Source organism: Apteryx mantelli, chromosome 13 (assembly GCF_036417845.1).
Source record: "Apteryx mantelli isolate bAptMan1 chromosome 13, bAptMan1.hap1, whole genome shotgun sequence".
NCBI lineage: Eukaryota > Metazoa > Chordata > Aves > Apterygiformes > Apterygidae > Apteryx > Apteryx mantelli.
In genome coordinates this window covers 21,693,643-21,709,238 of record NC_089990.1, presented here as the reverse complement: position 1 = coordinate 21,709,238, position 15,596 = coordinate 21,693,643, and the positions used below count along the sequence as shown (strand labels likewise).

Here is a 15,596-nt window from a genome sequence, read left to right as displayed (position 1 = left end):
GTCTTGCTGGCACAAAGAGATGCAGTGTTTGTATCCTGTCTCCCCGGCACCAGCCACCATGAATCCTAAACAGTCGTCAGACATATATTATGAAGCATCTTCCACTTTTTGCCAGTGGTTTATCCTACCAGCTTCTACCACAGATTCATTGCTAGCTTTTTCATAGCTTGTTGAAACTTATTCTTCACAGTATTGGCAAAATCCAGACCTTGTGTCTTCCACAGAACTAAATATTCCTCCCTTTTGCAGCTCTGAAAAATATTTTACTTTATTATCTGAATTATATTCTTATCATCACACACATGTGACCAAAGAAACTAGCTTCACATCTCATTGGGACTCTTTTTACACTCCTTGAGCCCCAAAAGGACATCAGATGCACTGGTACTCTTTCTGCAGTCAGATATGCTAAGCTGGGCTAAGGGTTATCAGCTGAGCTGGAACTAAAATTGCACATCTTACCACAGCCTCAGAGCTTGAACTCCCTTCTCCCACGTCAGGATTCTCAGGCAGCCTCAGAGGAGAGGTGATTTACAGAGTTAGGGAGATAATTCACTGCCATTCTTAGAGCTGGATCAGCTCTGGTGCTACCAAGAGGACTTCAGACCTCCTATCTCCTGTCATGAAAACAAACTTGATGTACAAGTTCTTAAAGCATCTTTATGGCACTATTATGGACAGTGCCTTTACAAATGGAACATTTATTCTAAATTGTATAATTTCTACATTGAACGATTGTTACTGAAAGCATCTGGACTCTCGTTTAAGTTTTAGAATTTTTGAATACACTCTGGAATATGTAAATATAAGATGGAGCAAGCTTACACTAGAAGTAAAGATGCACACTGCAGGATTTAGACAGGGTTTCCATATTCCATTTCCTGGTTTGATTTCTCAGTGGATTAGACTGCACGCTGATGTATGAATCAGCCCATCTGGGTCCAGTATTTTTTAAGCTTGCTGCCCTGACTGAACATACTGGCTTCCAGGAAAGTTCATGATTAGTAACACATTTATGTTTAGGCTCCTATTGTACTATGATTTTTCAGTCTGTATCAAATTCAAACTACTTTTCTGATGTACTTTTTGCTGTTCCTTAGATATTGATATAACAGCAAAATGCCAGGTGGTACATATATAAATACTTGGACAAAACACAAAGACGGACCAGATCAGGTATCTGACAACTGTGGTCCGAGAACATCACCTAAAAATAAATGAGGCTACGTCTACATGGTAGACTGCAGCATGACTTAGTGATACCCATGCCTCCAAACTACTAGCTACTTTAGACCCTGGATTAGGACAGCACAGAGCTCACTGCAGGGTGAAACCCTCTTGAGAAGCACAGAAAATGAACTTGCAGTGAGCTCAGTGCTACCTCTACTTGATGCCTTCCTGTTGCTGAGCTAGCCCAGGTAACACACGGCACTCTGTAGCTTAGATATTCTTAAAAACTCAGTCCTGCAATGTGCTAAGTACTTACACCTCCCATTGACCCTATATCATATAAGTAAACACAGAAGCATGTGTATAATACAATGCATCTTGCACTGAATTGCAACCAAAATCTTCAGCCTGGGCAGTTGGAATGCTCTGGTGCAATGGCTTTCCTTTGCAGAATGCACATACACTGAATTTAAAACATTTGGTGGATAGGTTTTGATTTCTACCCAGCTCACACATCAAAGCTCTCAGGTTCTCAGTTCCAATCTTCCCATCCTTCCTTTCAAAAAAACCCCAATCTATTTCACAAAGAATTTTGAAGGAGGGGGGGACATTGTTCCTAAATCTTCTGTTCTCTACACAGTTCTTACTGCAACCACCAACCCTTCTCATATTACTAAGTGAGAAACTCATGGTCCAGATCTCACTGGAGTCACAAGGAGTTTTAATTGCCTTAAATAGAAGGGTGTGAGGCTGGAGTAGAAACGTTAAGAAGAAATGTTAATATTAAGAGATGTTTAGGTAGTCTTTTACTGAGCAGATGCTGTTTTCCATGCTGTTGGTAAAAGAACAGCTGTTATCTCCCAGGTAAGATGCACCTCTGTCAACTGATGCTAAACTGTCTGAAATTCAAGTCAGAAACACTTCATATCCTGACTTTCAGATTGAAAACCAAATATTTTAACAATATTCAAGATCAAAAATCTTCCAGAATAACCTGTCAAAGAGCATACCATCCTTCTAAAAGATTTGTCTGAATCAGTATTGATGGTTCAAGCACCTGAGTATTTTATGAGAATATGGAGATGGATCCAGACTTCACATGTAACTTGTGAAACTCTCCACTGTCTGAAAGATCAGATCTGTGCCCTGCTATGAAAGATCCTGGGGGTTCTCAACTCTGACAAGCTTCAACCATGGAAACTCTTCTCCTCTCTGTATACCAATCTGTCCCTCTATTGCATAAGTCCCTGAACAACCAAATTTCTTCACGAACTGTGTTGCCAAGAGACCCATTTTCCATCTTACCCCACAGAGAGATTTTGTTGAGGCAGTAGTACACACAGTCTCTGAGCCTGTGATTTCCTTTCTTCTATACAATAGTGAGAGGAGTAAGGAAGAAGGCCACAGAGAGAGTCTCATAAGAAGAATAAAGTGCAGACAGCATTTCTTTCTTTTGTGATCCCTACTGAAATCTGAATTGACAGGAGCAAATATTGTAGCTACTGAAAGTCGACACATGGCGTATTTTTGGAAAATAACAATAAAAAAGGCACCTTATAGACCACCTAAAGGCCTAGATTTAGTCTGTGAGATGAAAAAAAACAGCAATAGGAGCTGTCATTTTATGAAAGGCTTGAAAAATTATGGAGAAATCTTATAAAATACATCATTGGTGGAAAACATCAACAGCATATTAGTGATTTTGATACTGAATTCTAAGTCCACTACACACAGCTGATTGGAGCATCGTGTTTGATGCATCAAGGATACTCAGACTAATTGGGATTAAGGATTTGTGGAGGAGTATCTCTGTATAAATCATTGCTTGAGAAAGGTTAGATCTTGGCAGAAATGTTCAGATGAAAAAGATCAAAGGCAGCACAAGCATCAATTAAGTTTGGCATTGAAAGTACAACATTACAATAACTGCGGTTCCTAAAAGTACTGTGAGTAGGGCAGCCTTCACATAGCTCCATTGTATCTATCAACCATTAGCCCTGGAGGAGTTCAAACACCTGACCTAAATGTCACCTACAAAGTCCAATCTAGCCATGATGGAGTAGTGTACCACATGTACAACTGAAAGTCCCTTCAAGTGTCTCCATAAAAAATACAGTGCTAAAAAATTGAGGAAAAAGAGAACTCAGTGTGCAGAAAGAGAGTTCTGTAGAATTACTGTTGGAATACAAGAGTGAGAAGACTTCATAATCATTAATGAACATTAATGAACATTAATGAATCAACTGCATGCTGAAAGTCCTACCTGTTTTATTCTTTATTCATACAACATTGTCTACAGTTTTGGAAGCAGCTGGATTGTCCGTCTGATAATATAGAAACAGTCAGACTCCTGAAAATCTTGACCACTTAAAACCTTTATGCATGCTTCTGTCTGAACTGTTCATTCAGAGAATAATACCTATCTATATTCTCTAACTGATGAACTCCTCTCTGAAGTTCATAACCACCTTACCAGTGAGTCCTACTAGGATTGCTTTCCTGACACCAAGGAATAGGCAATCGGCACTTGAATAAGAGAATATTGACAGAAATATGAGTTTGGAGCTATAGGCACATCTCACTTTTGGGAAAAACTGGCTACATTCTCAGCATCCTGCCCACTTTGTCACATGGTTGACATGAGCCTCATTTCATGGAAGAAACAGTGCATGCTCAGCTCCCCTCCAATGTCCATCTCTACCTTCTCTTGTTACTTTACCTCAGCATCTGAATCTCGAGACCTTTAATACATGACATCACACTGCCTGTAGGCCTGGTAGCTGTGCCACTGCCTTCACAGCCCACCTTTGTACTTCTCAGATGATGAAAAAGTAATCAGAAATAACCTGTGACCTGAGCTTTTGGCAGTCACAGTACAGGAGGCTGGGGAACAGGCACACCAACATACACACCAGTTAGTAGTCATAACTGGAGAACTACTTACTATTATCTATTGATAAAAGCAATTTTCAAATTTCTGCAGTCTGCACTTGACTCCTGTGGAGGTGTCAGAGAAATACAAAGCCATGCCTGTTTATGGTTACTCTGTGCGTACAAACAAGTTGGAATATAAAGGACTCACAGAATGTTACACAGCATCAGAAATTAGTGAGATGTCCTGGTTTATGCATAGTCCTAACAGTGGGTAACTGTCAGATGGTTCAAGTAAATTGTTTATTTGGAAAAAATCTGATTTGGAAATAAAATGAAATAGGCATTCTTGTGAAATGTCTAATTCTTCATATTGACCTGGGCTCAGATCAATATTCATTTTTTTCTATAATTTGCCTTTGATACTAGCTTCATAAGGAATGTTTGCTGTCACTGCCAGATCAAGGTTATCACTTATTTCCATTTTGTTCCTTTAAACGCTAAAAATTCAAACAATCTATCTGTAAACCAGCTTCCAATATGCACTGAAAAAAAAATGTATCTGCACACATGGAGGACAGGACTAGAACTTCCAGTCTTTGTATTGACATGATAGGTTGCTCAGAATTTTTCCAAGATAACTGTTTCATCAGAGCTTCAAAGATACTTCAGACAGGATTCAAAATGCACCAAAACTTCTTTCAATTTGCTTCCTTGGCTGGAAGAATGATTGATAGATTCATATAATGGTTCAACCTTAGACCAGGAATTAAAACGGAGCAACCTAGAAAGTGTTTTATAACTACTTCAGAGTTTTGCTGGGCATTTTTTTATGCCACTATAAAAGAAAACACAGGAAATTAAGCTGCAGAAAATATATTAAAATAATGTGAAGAGCCTGACATTAGCCCTAGAAAGCTAAAAAACAACTAGTAACCTTTTGAGTGTTTAAACTGAAACTACATCTTTGGCTTGAATCTGTATGAAAGTTCATACTACCTAGATAAGGTGCTACTAGTTCCTTCAAGCAATGAGTTTCATATACTTTCTACCATCTGATCATATTAAAGACTAACTGTTGTGCTTAACTCTGAATTACATTGGAGTTTTTGGAGCTTAACCTTGTCCTTGAAGTTATTTTAATGTAAAGCATTTTGTGCCTTAATATCTTTGACACCTGCATCTCCGAGAGGCACATATGGATTTTGTTTAGGACTTGTGTTTGCAGTTTTTGGACAGCACAGCTTTTCAATCCAAATTTATTGTCAGCTTCAGCCACTGCTTTAAAAACAACATGGTTGAACTGTTTTTGCTGTTTTTTAAAGGGACCTTCACACATCATCTATGTTTCTTTAAATCATAGATTTATAAGCAGTTAGGTTGTGATGCATGGACTGAGGGAAAAGGCCAAATGCAGAGGGAATGAGGACTGATCCACAGTCTACTGTAGTCAATCAACAGATTTCTATTAGCTTTGATAGTTTGTGGACTAAGCCTTCTATGAAAACAGATGCATTTATTGACTGTGATATAGTCCCCTCTCTAGAAATGCTAAGGAATATGGTAGAAATATGAGACAGAGCTGCCAGTGCTACGCAGATTCCCTGTCATCTTTGTTTCCTTTATCCCCTCTGCATTTGGCCCCCCTCACCAAGCTGCCCCAGCATAGCACAGTCATGCCATGATATGATCCGAGAATGTTGCCTGCACCAAAGGACTTTTGGGGGAAATGAACCACATTGGCAGAAGGAGGAAATCCAGATTCCCAGCTATACGCTTCTTTGCCCTTCTGGAGCACAACATAAGCATTAATTGGATCTCTGGGTACAAAGCAAGCCCACTGCTATCACTGTACCTTATTTTCACTGGGACTGCAGGAAAACAGGCAAATGTTCTGTGTTATATAAAAGTATTGCTATTTGTGAATGAAATGCACTGCATAAACACAGATGAATATTATTTATGTGATCCTTTTCCCATATAAGCATGAGGATCTTTTTGAAAATAATATATTTTTAAATACAGTTTAGTTTGAACACAAAGCACTGGGATTAGTCCGATCAACAGAGTTGTTTCAGATTTATTCAACGTAACTAAGATCAAAATCTGGCTGACTCTCACTCTCTTAGCAAGCTCTATAATCTCTTTCTGCAGGATGCTTCCCTCACCTCTTTAAGTCTCAGGCTGCTCTGTTTTGAATTTGTAAGGATCAGATTTTCAACACATATTTATTCCTCCATTCCAAATATCTGTCTGATACTGAGTAGCTGTTTCTTATATATAATAACCATATTCTATTGGCTTATGTGCAGTAGAGGGGAGAGCCTAAGAAATAGAGCAGGTTTCTTTATCTTTTACTTGGAATGTCACTAGCACTTAGATTCTTTCCAGGACTGGGGAGAGCTTTGGCTGAACCTCTTGGACGCAGACACTAAGGCAGCAGGGTTCAAAGGACTCCTTACCACTTTTTCAGAGCTCTGATTCCTTAGGTGACAGGAGGCTGGTTCAGATAGTGTTAATCAGAGCAGCTGCAGGACTGCTCACATCTAAACAAGGTTATCCATGCGTCAAAAAGGCTGTTCCAGCAACAGGAAGAGACACATATCTTTTTCAAGCTGGAGAGAAGAGTTTAGCCCAGGTCACCTTGCAAAGGTAATTTCAAAGCGATTGGATTTACTGGTTTTGTTTCTCTTCTGCACCCTCTACACTCTCACTGATATTGATATGTCACTCACTGTTGCTTTCTCATCCACAATCAAGCACCACTTCATTTGTCAGGATCCTCCTTTTAGTTTAGTTTCTCCTCCATAAGCTCAACATGGTGAAAAAGCACTACCTGCTGAAGAGAAATGTTTTGTACCAAGGCACAGCTCACAGGCTTTGAATTAATTTTCAATATTGCTGCCCCAAACCCAAAATTAATATGTTATACCTTGTTTACTTTGAGTCTGAGTCTCCAGAGTTATTCACTAAGGAGTTCTTTTCCCAGAGGTCATTCCCCTGGTCTTACTAGGACCCATTTGAAAGCAATGGACTAATCTATACTGTGGTGTAAAAGGTCCTGCTCACCATGTGCAAGGTGGGACCTTAGCAAAGTTCTAACACTCTGCACCAGGAATTCCAAAACAGATATTTATGAGTCAGTCCAATGTCATGGGTGCCTGGCAAAAAAGACAGGGACTGTTTTTGCCACTACTAGCCCCAGTTCCACTTTCAGATAAAGGAAGAAGCTGGAGTGGGAGGCACGCTTCCTACTCTGCATGTGCCTGGCCCAGGATAGAGCTGTTGCTATTAACGACAGTACTCAGGCTGGCTAATTTTGGGAACCCCTGCCCCATACACAAACACAAAGTGAAATCCAGTCTGAGACAGATGCACACCCACTGTGGATGATAGCCTGTTTCATATGAAAAATACATCAGTGGTATAGGAACAAACAGCATTTTTTGCACTGTGGTAGGCCTTTGGCAACTGTAACTTGCATGCTGGGAGCAGTCGAAGAGAGCTAGGGAGGTAACAAGGTGCATAACATAAAGCAAACTTCCAGCATCTCATCTGCAACGCTCTGCTCCCTGCATTTTATGCTTCCAGCTCCTGGCATGAATTGCAATCAGTGCAAATTAGCTTTTTATTCTCCATTGCTGCCAGGACTTTTTTTTCAACCAACTTTGTAAGTTGCAACTCCATCTGCAGGATTTTATCCAGAAATGTAACTTTCTGCACATGAATAAATTATCCCATTACTGTTATTCTAAATTACTTCAGTCAATATTTTGGGCCTTCCTAGGAGTTTATCCTTCACAGTGGAATGTGAAGGCTGCTGTATTAGCCTTTAACATTGTTATAGAAAACACCAGGACAAAGACTCGATAAGCAAGATTCATCCTCTGCTGACTTCTGTGTGAGTCACCCTAGAGAATGATTTTGGTTGTAGGGAAAAGACCTTGACTCTGTGAAGGAGGAGAACTAACAATAAATTTCTATCAAGGAGAGCTAGGGGGATGTGCAACTCCTACCCAAACAAATGGTTTTCCAAACACAGATCTGAGGTCATCAAAGTGCTGCCCACTGTGTTGAACAGTGTATGTACCTAAGCAGGTTCAGCTTTCATATAATTTTCACTAAGCAAAACATGAATCCCAGTTCTCTCACAGTTTAGTTGTGCTCCCCTTTAGCATTAGAAATGCTCATGATCTGCACATTTTCAAGAACTAGGTTTTATTTCAATTAAGATTCTTCATAATTGCTCTTTATATGCTGCTTCTGAGTAGTTATCCTACAATTTAAAATGCCAAATTTAAAATCCCCCAAAACGCCAATTTAAAATCCCCAATTTAAAACGCCAAGGCAAGTATTATTGTTTCACATGATGTTATGTTGTTGTATTTGGGGTGTCCTGATTTCCGTACAGAAGCAGCATGTGAGGACACCTGTTAGCTGGTGCCCAAAGATAGTCTCCTGCACCAGGATACAACCTTGAGAGCTTTGAAGTACCTGTTCCAACGAAACTGGCTCTCCCAATTGTGTTCAGGAAGTAGCGAAGATCGCTGGGAGTACACGGGACTAGGCAGGAGAGACATCAGTGCAAACAGTTGCCTCTGAACCATAGCAGAATGCAGTTGCTTACCTAGTGAATAGGGTCCCAGAACCAATCCTCATTCTCTTGGTCTGGACATGCTTATGCTCCGTGTGGATTCAGCAAACATGTTTCACAAAATCCTCTCTGGATTCAAATTCATAATCTATCAGTCATCTGTCTACTTATAAAAGACCAGAGAGACTACCATCTTCAGAACAGCTCCCAGTATGGTAAGTTTCTTAAGGCATTAAACCTCATGATTAATTTCATATTGTTTAGCACTTGATTGTTTTTATAAGGGTGGTTCATAAAACAGACAAACTGCAAAACCCACGCCAGGCTGAGTGCCTAGTGTTTCTGCTTGATGTTAAAAGCCCATCTTTTTCAGTAAATGACAGTAGGTGACTCTGACTGTTGCAGTTTAAAAATAGTTTCTAAGTCAGCAAGTGAAGAGTCTGTAGGATTTTTTAAGTGATCTTTGCCAGATGTTCTGATACTAAAATAAGCAATAGTGAGAGTGTTAAGGAAAGTACAAACGAGAACAGCCAGAGTATTGTACAAGAAAGTATCTCAATAGAGATGCAATAAAAATCCACAGCCCCTTAATCTGGTGCTGTGCAGGGTCCTAACAGACTATACCAAGAGGTAAGCAGAAGCATGAACTTCGCCTTCACGCCTTCCTTGCCAAACCTGTACAACCTCCACTTCAGGAGGACCCTCTGTTACCACTTCAGCCTATTACTAGTTGCAGATCAGTAAAACTCAGCACGATAACATTGAGAAAGCCAAGCTATTTGGTCTCATTGTCCACAACGGCTAAGGCCACCCAAAAGCAATGGATTTTCTTGTCTTGAAGGTCAGACTTCACATAATAAACAATAACTTACTAATTAGCATGCTCTGATTGCCCATTGATTCTGAGGCTGTTTTGCCAGCCTATGAGTTAGTTAGAAACAGTGTGAGCTGTTTGTTAGCTACTGCATCCGTGCCTCCTGACTTCATCCTGAAGGATCCAAGTTGAAAATTTCACTGACTGTAGTAAGGTCTGGATCCTGAAGCCTTTCCTCAAGTAAGTCACCCTTCCGTGAAGTTCTCCAAAAAGCTAGTTTGCCCTTAGCCAGTTACTGTTTTTCACTCTCTGCACAGAAATACTTTTACAGAAGTTACCACTGTTTCAAACATCAGGAACTGCCAGTGGAATTTCTCTCAGCTATTCAAGGGATTAGTTGCAGATAACTGCTGCTTTTCTGCTCCATATCCAAGTAAGGGTAAAGCATCTCAGGAACAAGCTTTTATAAGAATCCAGAAAGGAATACAGTTATAAACAGAAGAAGCTAAATGATGATGTTTGCAAAACTGACTGTGATCCATGAGTATGGCATCAGTGGCTCCCTGGAGCCTGGAAGCTCCCGAAACCAGGGAGCCCTGGGCTCCTTGGCCAGGGTGTGCATATGTAGCGTGGTGGCCCTCAAACCTTGGACCATGGAAATCTCAAGTCCTTGACAGACCATCAGGAACCCAGGCAGGTTTCCATGAAAAATCTGTGATTTAAGAAACTCCACTGAACCAGAAAATTTCCATAAAACTCTTGTGGTTTATCAAATCTGTATCTAACACTGTTTTGTCACAAACTACTGGGAAAGCATTAGCACAGCACCTGCTGCCACTTCACAGTTAATTAGCATGCCTTCATGATGAACTTTTTGCCTTACTATTTCTTCACACCCCCTGCCAAAGGGACTATAGTTCATGGAATAAGTGAAATATAGTAATATGCAATTCTATTTCGGGGGAAGTTTCATATCAGGTTGTACTGTAGATCTGAACTGATATAAATCTTGCTTGTCCAGATCAATAGTTCCTCCTAGGATGAGCTTCCATTCCCTCACACATAATCTTAAGCAAAGAGAGTTACAGCAGGAACCTAGGCTAAATTCAGAAGAAAATCTTTCTATTGACTTCATTAAGGCCAGGATTTACATGTTGTGCATATGGTAAATCAGTGAAAAACTGCCTAGGTAGATTAGTGGTGGACGAAATCCCAGGTTTGGAAGAGAAGAATACTTGGATATAATAATTCAAGCACAGTAGCCATAGTCTACAATTGCTTTTAAAACAAAGATTATTTGAAACTAATCACATTTTTGATGCAGTTGTATTCTGTTGCCTGTTTGTAAAACCTGAAAGATTTCTTCATCCATGTTTAATCTTTAAAGCTACTTACAGGATAAATTCAAATCCAGAGCAAGTCATGTGCTAAGCTGAGGTTGCATATCTTAGCTCCTTGGCATTACCTAATGCTAATGTTGTTGGTGATAAATCAGTACTATTGCTAAGTCATGGTCTTATCCTGATCCCCCTAAAATCACAGGCAAATGTAAGTAAGCACTGCTTATCATCCTCTGTAGTGAAGTCTGAGCCCTTAGAGAATAAATACCAACCCCAGAAACAAGACGACTTCCTTTTCCATTGATGCTATAATATCTTTGCCCTATGCATTTTATATTGCTTCCACTGATGTGCTGTGAATGCCAAAAAGAAAAGCTCAGACTGAACCCTGTTAATTAAAAGGACTCACACAGACGGTTTGTCTGGTACTTTGCATAAGCAGCAAATTAAAGCAATGTTACTCAGCACCATTAAAATGCCAGATAAAGTTTTGGGAACAACCCTCATTAGGAAATAAGGTTTACAAACAGGGGCTTTGAGCAATGCAGTATATTTGCGGTTAATTAATCTGATTCTAACATAACTTAACTGAGGCACAGAATACTGTATGCTGATATGAACATTAATGCCAAGATTTTTCAAAGTTGAAACCTGGCACTTACTAAAACAATCCACAATCACTCTAATTTCACATTCTACAGGAGAACATGATATCATGAGGGAGTCTGAAGTCCTCTAATTAGGTATGATTTAAAGAGCACTAGAAAAGAAGCCAAGGCAAATCCTAGTTGTAGAAAGGCAATACACTAGCAAAGACAGAAAGAGAGAGAGAAATTGCACCAGACAGAAGTTATATATAGATATGCAATATAAACAAAGCTTCCTTGCAATTCTAGACAGATACTGTGTTTGCAGAGGATCAGCTGCACTCTCCAATACGTTGTCTCCAATATATGATGGTATACATTTGCTTGCAATAACAGTAATGTGGTCTCAATTCTGAAACCTTCTTCCAAACTTTATTTTATGCACTCAAATAGCCCCATTCAGTTCATGTGCTAAAAGATAATCATGTGCACAGGTATGTGCTGCCTCAGGACCTAAAATAATATTACCTGTGGTGGAAACTGATTGTGGTTATCGTCATTACATCAAATAAGCCTTCAGAACAGTGATAGAATTCAGTCCCATTATTCCCACGATAGGCAGATGTACATCTGTTTTGGGCTATATGTTAGAATTTATCTGTTGTAGGCCTAACTTCTATGATCAACTTTAAAAGAAATATATGTGAGGAAAACTATCTGCTGCAGGGTTGCAGGGCCAAGCAACATTTTAGTAGCTCCATTTAAAATGAAAGCCTTTCTTCACTAGCATCTGCAGCAGAGTTGGACAAGGCACAGTTTCTTGATGTTACTTTTGTTACTGAAAGATCTTCCTGGGACAAATAATCCCATTCCCACCTGAAGTGCCATTTAGAAAATTCGCTATCAGAATTCCACTACGTCCCTCCTGGTCCTCTGCCGATCTCAGATGGCCAGCCTGCATCATCTTCAGACACGTTTCTGATACCCTCACATAGTTTCCTGTCCCTTCTCTGTGAGACCTACAAGGGTCTCAGAGAGAAAATTATAGTTATCAAGGAGTCCATCTATTTTTCATGTAGGCCCTAACATTAAGCAAACAATGCAGCAGCAGACCTTGAGCTGCTGGCCTGAGCTGGTCCAGAGCAAGCCATCTGATTGCTGCCTAGCCTCTTCCTCCACGAATAACTCAGCAATCTAAAGCATCTTTTTTTGACCAGGTTAGGAAATTCACGGTGATCATTTAACTTGACAGTGCTGGAAACCAAGGCAGAAATCAGAATCAGTGTGAGCACTGGCTATATAAGAAATGTAGGTTTTCTCCCTCTGCTGCCTACTTACCCTTCTTCTAGCTGGAAAAGCAGCAGCCGTTGCCTCCCAGGCTTGTGTGTCTAGACTCAGATGTGGTATGCAAGGCCTAATCTCCTGCTGCCTGGGATTCTACAGGAACTCTGCAATAGTTCAACAGTCCCATGGATATTGTGGTAAAAGTAGAAACATCATGTAAACAAAAGTTTCACCATCCCTCTTCCTTATTTAGAATCGACAATTTAAAGGCATTTGGAGATTTCATAGTGATTTAATTGAGCAGTGTTGCATACCAAGGTAAAACTGCAGTAAAATTTACTCTCTTCATCAAATTCTCTGAAAAGTCCTGATGAGCCTTTCAAGCACTGGACTTTGCGAGCATCAGACCATGAGCCAAACACTGCTGGTTGCTTTTGGACAGGCATTGCATACAGGCAAGGCAATGTCCTGCAGAGGCTGCATTAACAGGCCCTCATATCCAGGCAAGAACCATCTGTATTCTCCTTTCATTTCTCCTTTCATTTTCATTTCTCCTTTCATTCTCTTTCAAGTTGTACTGCTCTTCCAGTTGCCTGAGGTGCAAGGGGATAACCAAGGGTTTGGCAGTCTGTCTTTCTGCTTTCTATGAGGTCATTCCCAGAAAGCCCAAGAAACTGTGGTGACACAACTTTCTGGAGGAGGCAGAGTCCTGAGAAGTGCCTCTTTATTCATTTTTTCCAGTATCCATGCCTAACGTGACAGTAGCTGAATTTTTCACTTGAATCTCTTGCTAATGACTTACACAAGATATGTCTTAATTAGAGCATACATCTTGCCATTCCAGAATGTGTATTACAAATAAACCATACAGAAAATGCTGAAAGCATTGCACTCCTGTGCCAAGCACAGATGCTGTTAAAGCTTTGTATTATTTATAAGATTTTGGAAACCTATCATTAGACTCCTTTGACTGCACTGAAATAATGCTATCTCTGGTGACTCAAAGGTGGAAACGCAAATACTATGTCTATCTCCTGAAGAGAAACTAAATGTCAGTCAAGGAGCCCTAACTGGCTAAATTCGCTTCTTCTGCTGTTCTCTGGGGCACAGCAGAAGGTTCTTTGCTAACCTACTAGACCTTCAAATACTGTAGGATGTGTATGCTTCACAGTCAGATTTGACATTTACCATTGAAAAGATTATTAATATTTGATAGTGCCAACATTAAAAAAATGCTCTTATGGAAAGCTCTGAATATCTGTGTTAAACACCAGTGCTTATCATCAGAAAACTCCTGCTCTTTTGCTTGAGCTCCCAGCTGAAAAACTTGCATTCTCTGGTGGCATAATTTCACATAAAAATCTCCCCACGGCTATCTGATAGATAGGAAAGTGGCTACAGCAAAACCTGAATTTTCAGGTTAGGTTTCTTTTACTTGAAGGCCCAAACCCACTAAAAAAATTTCAGCTGCATTCCTAGAAATCTGCAGTGATTCTGGCTCCAGAGAATAAACACACCACTGTTACTTCCACAGAGCTCTTGTTCAAAATGCCTCTTCCCATGCTGAGATGCTAAATTCTTGTGAATGTAAATCACAGAATCACAGAGTGGTTGAGGTCGGAAGGGACCTCTGGAGATCACCTAGTCCAACCCCCCTGCTCAAGCAGGTTCACCTAGAGCACGTTGCACAGGATCGCGTCGGGTTTTGAATATCTCCAGAGAAGGAGACTCCACAACCTCTCGGGGCAACCTGTTCCAGTGCTCTGTCACCCTCACAGTGAAGAGGTTTTTCCTCATGTTCAGATGGAAGTGTCTGTGTTTCAGTTTGTGCCCGTTGCCTCACGTCCTGTCGCTCGGCACCACTGAAAGGAGTCTGGCTCCATCCTCTTGACACCCTCCCTTAAGATATTTGTAGACATTGATAAGATCTCCTCTCAGCCTTCTCTTCTCCAGGCTAAACAGGCCCAGCTCTCTCAGCCTTTCCTCATAAGAGAGATGCTCCAGTCCCCTAATCATCTTTGTAGCCCTTCACTGGACTTGCTCCAGTAGTGCCACATCCCTCTTGTACTGGGGAGCCCAGAACTGGACACAGTACTCCAGATGTGGCCTCACCAGGGCTGAGGAGAGGGGGAGGATTGCCTCCCTTGACCTGCTGGCAACACTCTGCCTAATGCACCCCAGGATACCATTGGCCTTCTTGGCCACAAGGGCACATTGCTGGCTCATGATTAACTTGTCCACCAGCACTCCCAAGTCCTTCTCTGCAGAGCTGCTTTCCAGCAGGTCAACCCCAGCCGGTACTGGTGCATGGGGTTATTCCTCCCTAAATGTATAATGTATAGTGCCGGAATCACAGCCCAGTAAGTATCAGTGTGACTTACATTTTGTAGGTGAAGTATAATTCCTCTGCACAGTTTGTCTACTGATAATAGTTAAAAGAGTGTAGGGGATGTTCTAAGATAAGGTATGGATAGCTTTAAGTCATAGAAGAAAATCTGACCTGTGTGGTGCAGAGCAGGTTTCGGAGCTGAATTGACACTGCCACCTTGTGCACTCCATCCTGTGCACTGAGTTCTGCAAACAAAGTGTACTAATTTGCACATCTGCCATTCATATGCATATAAGAGAAACAGCAGCTTTTTGGGTGGCTTTTGAAGTCTGAGTTCAATAGGTTTTTCCCATTTTGAAAACACCACTATAAACAACAACAACAAAACGTAAAGGCCACTGGGAACAATGTTTCCATGGTACAATTATTCTTGGGCCTGTTTGCTTCTGACACAGTTCCATCAGCAGTTTGTGCACCAGCAGGTTTGTGCCTGTGGATGGCATGAAGGCAGCATCACGCACGCCCTATGGTACAACCTGCTAACCCACAACTAAGGCTCCTAAGTGCTACCACACTACAGATCATTAATAAAATAATGCCAGTCCTA

General features: G+C 40.7%; 1 protein-coding gene across 4 annotated transcripts in view; it reads left to right on the top strand.

Annotated features, from left to right (window-relative positions):
• The window catches only part of CHRDL1 (chordin like 1), a 46,340-nt gene that overhangs the window by 12,839 nt on the left and 17,905 nt on the right, over window positions 1-15,596 (top strand). The gene's annotated exons all lie outside the window — the stretch shown is intronic.